At 42.2% G+C, this 7,745-nt stretch overlaps 1 long non-coding RNA gene across 2 annotated transcripts; it reads left to right on the top strand.

Moving 5' to 3' along the window:
* The first annotated feature begins 262 nt into the window (after window positions 1-262).
* LOC116979850 lies at window positions 263-2,282 on the top strand. 2 transcript variants are annotated; one of them, XR_004413789.1, is made up of 3 exons: window positions 263-349; window positions 494-639; window positions 1,340-2,282. It is a non-coding gene; the product is annotated as an uncharacterized LOC116979850 (long non-coding RNA). The 2 variants fall into 2 exon arrangements; XR_004413786.1 differs by lacking the exon at window positions 263-349 and having other exon boundaries at window positions 356-639.
* Window positions 2,283-7,745: the final 5,463 nt, after the last annotated feature.

Below are 7,745 nucleotides of genomic sequence, written 5' to 3' on the forward strand. Positions count from 1 at the left end.
TTTGTGTCTATCATGTTTAAATGAACTTGGGATCAAAGTACACACATCATCTATACAGATCAATAAAGGGAGTGGAATTGATTTGAGAGTGATTTGCAGCAGAGACTTTCAAACATGGCAAGAGTGAAAAAACTGAGGTACTTTGCGGGCAGCTTTTTTTCCAAGAAACTTTGCTTTGTCTGCTTCCTCTTTACGCCTCGCAATGAGCGTCCGCAAAGCTGCCGTGATGATTAATGACAAAACAGATATGACGTCCCCTCGATACGTAGCTTTTCTAAAAATAGATCTGCGCTTAGATATATAAAGCTGGTTGGAAGTGAGAATGCATTCGGTTCCAGAGTGTGTCACAGTAAGTGTGTGAGGTTCATTGTACATGAATGGCATTGACGAGTTCCTTGTAAACAGAATAATGTTGTATGGCACATTGAATGTCAAATCAGACCTGTACTGATTGCATTTCTTGTATCCATTTTTTTTTTTTTTACGCAAATAGGGTATTTTGAGAAATTTTGATATTTTAAAGAAAGCCTGAATTGTCCCCCGGCTGCATTCACCCGAGCTGCAGAAGGCATCAAGCGACGACGATGAAGGTTCGCATGGAGATGTCGGGGAAGCGCAGGGCTCCGGCCGCCTACAACGGTGAGTGTCCCGGGAACAGTGTCGGTCCTGGCGGGACTCCCTCCGCCGGCCAGCATAGCGACAGAGTACCTGCCCCGTTCATGCTCACAGCTTCATTCCTCTGTTCCTACCCAGCAATTAATTTAATTTACAGATTCAGCGTGGAAACAGGCCCTTCGGCCCGCCGACCAGCGATCTCCGCACATTTACACCATCCTACACTAGGGACAATTTACAATTTTACCCAGTTAATTAATCTATAAACCTGTGCGTCTTAGGAACTCCAGGGGAAAACCCAGGCAGGTCACGGAAAGACCATACAAACTCTGTACAGACAGCGCCCTTTAGCCCGGGTCTCTGGCGCTGTAAAGGCAGCAACTATCGCTGTTTGTTTTAAAAGTCAAATGTTGAATTTAGATTGAGTGGGAGGGAACTGCAGCTGCTAGTTTACACCGAAGATAGACACAAAATGCTGGAGTAACTCAGCGGGTCAGGCAGCATCTCTGGAGTAAAGGAGACCCTTCTTCAGATTGCTGGATGGAGTTAGAAAGGTGAACAAGTTATCAAGTGTTGGGCTCCACAGTTTGATTGGGGCTGTTTTACTTTAAGCTATATTAAGGGCCATTTTGCGTTCACTGGATCGGATCTTTTTTTTTTTAAGTACATGGTCGTCATTAGACAGCAATTGAAATGTATGATATTTTTTTGCTTTGTTTTTAAGTGCCCGATCCAAAGGTTGTCAAGGAATGTGCCATGGAACTGAGAAACATCGGGGATTTGTTTAACGTCCTCCAGCTCATGCTAAATACTGTCAGCAAGATGTTTCAGCGGTCCACCTGAACGCCGAAGACAAAGCTACAGCGCCAGAGGATGGCTGGAAAAAGTGTGTCGGTTTTCTCTAACTGCTGCCGGTTGGGGAGGAATTCATGTCTCAACATGCCCGCGAAGTGAGCAGACTGTATTGTGAATGGTGACCAAGTTATCGAATGGGGAAGTGGAGAAATTAATACAATGAGGGTCTGTTTTTAGAAGTAAGATATGACTGATATGAATGGTACTAACTACTGGTCAGAGGACAAAATAAAATCTAAAAGTGAGCTTCTAAATGTATTTGGGAAGAGTGCCTGGGGAACCATGGACTGAAATGTCCCATAAAGTAACGTTTGCCCAATATTTTCAATGTATCTACATGTTGGAGAGGTGTGTATCTCCTAGAGCAACGTATAATTGCCTATTGTAAAAAAAGTGGCAAATAAGATTACACAATAGATCAGGAAACATGGTTGAAGGCTTTGTGAGAAATCATGAAAGATATGTTTTAAATTTCAGTGATTTGCTTTGTGAAATGGTATACCTTTACCTTTTGTAATGTATTTTGAAATGCAACTAAATGTCTTTTACGATGCATTTTCCATTAGTAATAACATAAAGTTATTTGAAGTAGCAATGTATAGCCTCTTTGTATGAGCATAAGTAGTTAATAGGAGGATACCTATTATTCATGAGGTTTTAAAATATTAAAATGACTCTCTTTAAAGTTAATGTGGCTTTAAAAATAAAATATTGTCTTTAACTATCATCTTTTGAATTTATATTATAACACAGTAAGACAGCTCTGATTCTGTAGTTTATAGAAATACATTAAATAAATGTGCTGCGATTGATATCTTAAAGTGTCAATTCATTATAACTGCACAATAATCTCACTGATATCAAAATCCTTGCATTGATTTACAAACATGCATATGAGGAAAAGGAGTAAAGCAATCAGACCTCTGAGGCCTTTGTAGGGTATGTCGAACAACCCCTGTTCCGAGTGTACACTGGCCCTATCCCCAAACTCTATCTCTGCTACGTTGACGACTGCATCGGTGCTACCTCCTGCACCCATGCAGAACTCACGGATTTCATTAACTTCACTACCAATTTTCTGGTGAGCCAGGTGCAACGAAAATTTGTTCAGACTTGCATTTGTTGGTGTATTTTTGAATGACAATAAAGCCTTTGATTGATTGATTGATCCTGCACTTGGTCCGGCATCTCCCCTTGATTACACTGCCTTCATCACAGGAGATAGACTACTGACTGACATCTATTATAATCCTGCTGACTGCCACAGCAATCTAGTTTACACTTCTTCCTCCCCCTTCCCCTAGTCGCAACAGCGACAGAGTCCTCACCTTTCGCCCCATCAGCCGTCACATACAACACATAATATGATACAATAGAACATTATTTATCCCAGGAGGGATATTGATAGATAATTCCCGGATAAGCCTCCAACATTGCCGCCACCTCCAGCAGGATCCCACCACTAACCACATCTTCCTATCTCCACCCCTTTCCGCAGAGACCGTTTCCTCCACAACTCCCTAGTTAACTCATCCTTTCCCACCCAAATCATTCCCTCCCCTGGTACTTTCCCCTGCAGCCAGAGGAGTTGCAACACCTAATCCTATACCTCCTCCATCAACTCTGCCCGAGGACCCCGACAGTCCTTTCAGGTTAGACAGAGGTTCCCTTGCACCACCTCCAACTTCCTTGACTATCTACTGTTCTAGGTGTGGACTCCTATGTATCGGCGAGACCAAGCATTGACTAGGCGATCATTTCCCTGAACACCTCAGTGCCGAACACCGCCTAGGCCCACGTGATCTCCCGGCTGCCAAACACTTTAACACCCCCTCCCATTCCCATCTCATCCAAATCATTGATGTAGATGACAAACCGTAACGGGACCAGCACCGACCCCTGAGGCACACCACCATTAGTGATGGGGACAGGTCTAAGATATGTAGAAGCATTTTACTTTATGAGTTTTATGACTGAACAGTTTATGGCGGACTACTTTTAGACAAACCAAAAAAGTTTATTTTGACCAAATCCATTAATTTAATTCTGCTCTTCCAAATCTCCGAGGTGGTGATAAAAAGTGGGAGCAGGGGCAGAAGATTTGTCCATTTGAACCTGCTCTGCCATTCATCAAGATCATGGCTGAATTTCAATAACAAATTTGAAAATTCAATAACTGAGTCTCCACAGTCATCAAGGTGTAGAATTAATAAGATTCACCATCCGTTATGCAAAGAAATTTCTCCTAATCTCAGTCCGAAGTGGTCTATCCCATAATCTGACTGAATTGTTGTCTTGGACCGCTCTGCCAGGTGAAACACTCCCCCTCCCCCACTGTATCCAGACAGTTGAGCCTTGTACGGATTTTGTAGGTTTCAATGAGATCACCTCACATTCTTCCAAATCCAGATATTACAGGCCTAGTCTAATCAAGTTCTCATTGGGCAGACACACAACTCCTGAAACTAGATGGGTAAATCTTTGCTGATCTATGGCAGGTATATCTTTTTAGATAAGGAGTCTAAAAGTATTCACAATACCACTGGCGCAGTCCCATCAAGGATTCTCCCACATGCAAGAAGACACCTTACTGGTGCACCATACAGCACAGAAATAGCTCTTTGAATCACTGTCTGTATTAACCACTGCACACCTATTTACACTTGTCCACAGTAATCCAAAATGATTCTCCACACATTCCTATCAACCCCCTCCCCTCTCCTATTTGCAGTCCAGCAGCAACCCATCACAGCCAGTCAGCCCACCATACCACAGAATCAGGAAAGAACCTGGCCATGGGAGCTGCCAACTGAGCCACTGTCAAAAGCTGTGAGAGGATGTTCCCGGCATTCAACCTCATTGGTCGATTCCTGAATATTTCGGTGTCCACTATCTCACTTTCAAAATTCTGGACCTAGATCATTGGGTCCTTGGGATTTATAGCATTCCGTCTCATCAACTTCTCTAGTACAATTTTTTGGACCAGTACTTTTTTCCTGCACTTCCCAATTCTCACCTCATCCTTCATGCTCCAGTATTTATCGCAGATGTTTTGATGTTTTCCTACAATAATTTCCCCTGTCTCTGTCAGGCAGTGACCCACATATGCTGTTCTTAGTCTGTTCTGTTTTACACACCATTGAAGCTCTTCCAGGCCATTGTTACCATATTACCATTTTACCAATGTACTTTCATTTTCAGTCTTGCTTTTTACCAATTTCATGGTCTCCTTTTGCTGAGTTCTAAAATGCTCCTTACACAAATGCAGCAAAGTTGTATGTGCACAAATTCCAGTGATCTGGTTGAATTATAAAAAATGACTTGAGGAGCAGAATGTCCTTTTTCTGTTACCATATGCCTGGAATGTTACTGTATGACTGGAGCCTTACGTTTCATAAACCGTCTGATTCTAAGTCATGTCATACAGCGTGGAAACAGGCTCTTCGGCCCAACACGCCCACACCAGCTAACATGCCCCATTTACACTAGTCCCACCTGCCTGCATCTGGCCCACATCCCTCTAAACCTATCACATCCATGTATCTTTCTTAAATGTTGCAATGATGTGCATTCTTTATTTAATTTAATAATCATTGAATATTAAAATGCCAGAACAGCGGTCCTCTTCTTCTAAGATAATCCCTTCGGATCAAGGATGAGTTGTTTCCACCCCCGTTTTGAGGGTTTATGGTGGTTTACAAGGCAATGTAGAAATGACAGACACTTCCACAGGTGGGAGAGGAGGTGGCTGCAGCAGTGGGTGGGTCGATATTATGTTTGGTGCAGTCCTTCCACCACTCACAGGGCTTTTGTGCGATCTCAATGCAAGGCCTCAAGAATCTTAATATCATCCCAAATGCTAATTTTCCACTTTTAAATGGCATGGTCCAGAGGTATCCAATAGACCTTCAGGACTGTAACTGTAACTGGACTGCCTACTGAGTTGTACTTTGTATAGATTTTCTAAACAGGTTCAAAATGTTCCTCAGCAGGCTCATTATAAAAGGTTACGTTGTATGCTTTATGTTTACAACATAGCAACATTCAGCAGAGAGCTAGTGGATGTACAAAGTACAATTCTGGATGTATTCAAATAACTGTCCGCTGGGTAAAAGGAACATAATCTCAAAACCAATAGTTACGCAGGTGATTAAACAATACACAAGGAAAGCTATAAAAACTCTACAAAAATGAACAAGTGAACAGACTACAGATAAGTGTTAGGTGCGGTTGGGTCCAGGTAAACATGAGGTAATACATATTACGGAAAACAGGAAACAAGTTGGGGTCAATGGTATGGAATGGGGAACCTGTCTATAGCTTGTACAGTAAAGAGGGATTCTGGCTGCTATTGTCAGATGTATATCAGTGGTTATAAAATGACTGAAAGTTACATGCAAGTGCGTCACAAATTATATATAAACTCAGCAGGGTTACGGCATAAGATGGTTCTGAGAGAAATCTGAGTGTTATGAAAATGATTGATCTGAATTTCTTGCAGCTACAAAGAAACACAGAACCATGTGCACGTCATTCAGTTTCTTCAGTCTGTTGCCAGATGCTGTTAGATTATGGCTGTGTACACTTGCCCTACAAAAAAACCCAACAATTTCAGTTTTGAAAAGTCACTTGATGTAGCCTCAGTAGCTTTTAGGGGAAGCACATAGAGCTAAGAAGTGGTTACTGGCATCATCCTAACAGTTCTAATTTGAAGGTTATGCCACAACCTCTTTGACTGTTTCCCCCCCTTCTGCCTCTCTCTACTTCCTCTCAAATTTTCCCGGACTTGCAGTGCCCTCCATAATGTTTGGGACAAAGACCCATCATTTATTTATTTGTCTCTGTACTCCACAATTTGAAATATGTAATAGAAAAAAAATCGCACGTGGTTAAAGTGCACATTGTCAGTTTTTAACAAAGGCCATTTTTATACATTTTGGTTTCACCATGTCGAAAAAACAGCTGTGTTTATACATAGTCCCCCCCATTTCAGAGCACCGTAATGTTTGGGACACAGTAATGCCATGTAAAAGAAAGTAGTCATGTTTAGTAATTTGTTGCATATCCTTTGCATGCAATGACTGCTTGAAGTCTGCGATTCATGGACATCACCAGTTGCTGGGTGTCTTCTCTGGTGATGCTCTGCCAGACCTATATTGCAGCCATCTTTAGCTTATGCTTGGTACACAAAATTGCTGGGGAAACTCAGCGGGTGCAGCAGCATCTATGGGGCGAAGGAAATAGGCGACGTTTCGGGCCGAAACCCTTCTTCAGACTCATGCTTGTTCAGACTTATGCTTGTTTTGGGGGCTGGTCCCCTTTAGTTTTCTCTTCAGCATATAAAAGTCATGCTCAATTGGGTTCAGATTGGATGATTGACTTGGCCACTCAAGGATTCACCATTTTTTAGCTTTGAAAAACTAATTTGTTGCTGTAACAGTATGTTTGGGATCTTTGTCTTGCTGTAGAATGAACTGGCAGTCAATGAGTTTTGAGGCATTTGTTTGAACTTGAGCGGAATATGATGTGTTAAACACTTCAGAATTCATTTTGTTACTACCATCAGCAATTGTATCATCAATGAAGATAAGTGAGCCAGTTCCTTCAGCAGCCATATATGCCCAGGTCATAACACCCCCACCACCGTGGTTCACAGATGAGGTGGTATGCTTTGGATCTTGGGCAGTTCCTTCTCTCCCCCATACTTTGCTCTTGCCATCACTCTGATATAAATTAATCTTTGTCTCATCTGTCCACAAGACCTTTTTTCCAGAACTGTGGTTGCTCTTTTAAGTACTTCTTGGCAAACTGTAACCTGTCAATCCTTTTTCCGCGGCTAACCAGTGGTGTGCATCTTGCAGTGTAGCTTCGGTATTTCTGTTCATGAAGTCTTCTGCGGACAGTGGTAATTGACAAATCCTCCTGAAGAGTGTTTCTGATCTGTCGGACAGGTGTTTGGGGATTTTTCTTTATTATAGAGAGAATTCTTCTGTCATCAGCTGTGGAGGTCTTCCGTGGCCTGCCAGTCCCATTGCGATTAGTAAGCTCACCAGTGCTCTCTTTCTTCGTAATGATGTTCCAAACAGTTGATTTTGGTAAGCCTAAGGTTTGGCTCTAACAGTTTTATTCTTGTTTCTCAGTCTCATAATGGCTTGACTTTCATTGGCACAACTTTGGTCCTCATGTTGATGAACAGCAATAAAAGTTTCCAAAGGTGATGGAAAGACTGGTGGAGCACAGGAGGTGCTGAGAGCTCTCTTATACCTGCATTAAGG

The sequence above is a fragment of the Amblyraja radiata genome, chromosome 1, assembly GCF_010909765.2.
Source record: "Amblyraja radiata isolate CabotCenter1 chromosome 1, sAmbRad1.1.pri, whole genome shotgun sequence".
NCBI lineage: Eukaryota > Metazoa > Chordata > Chondrichthyes > Rajiformes > Rajidae > Amblyraja > Amblyraja radiata.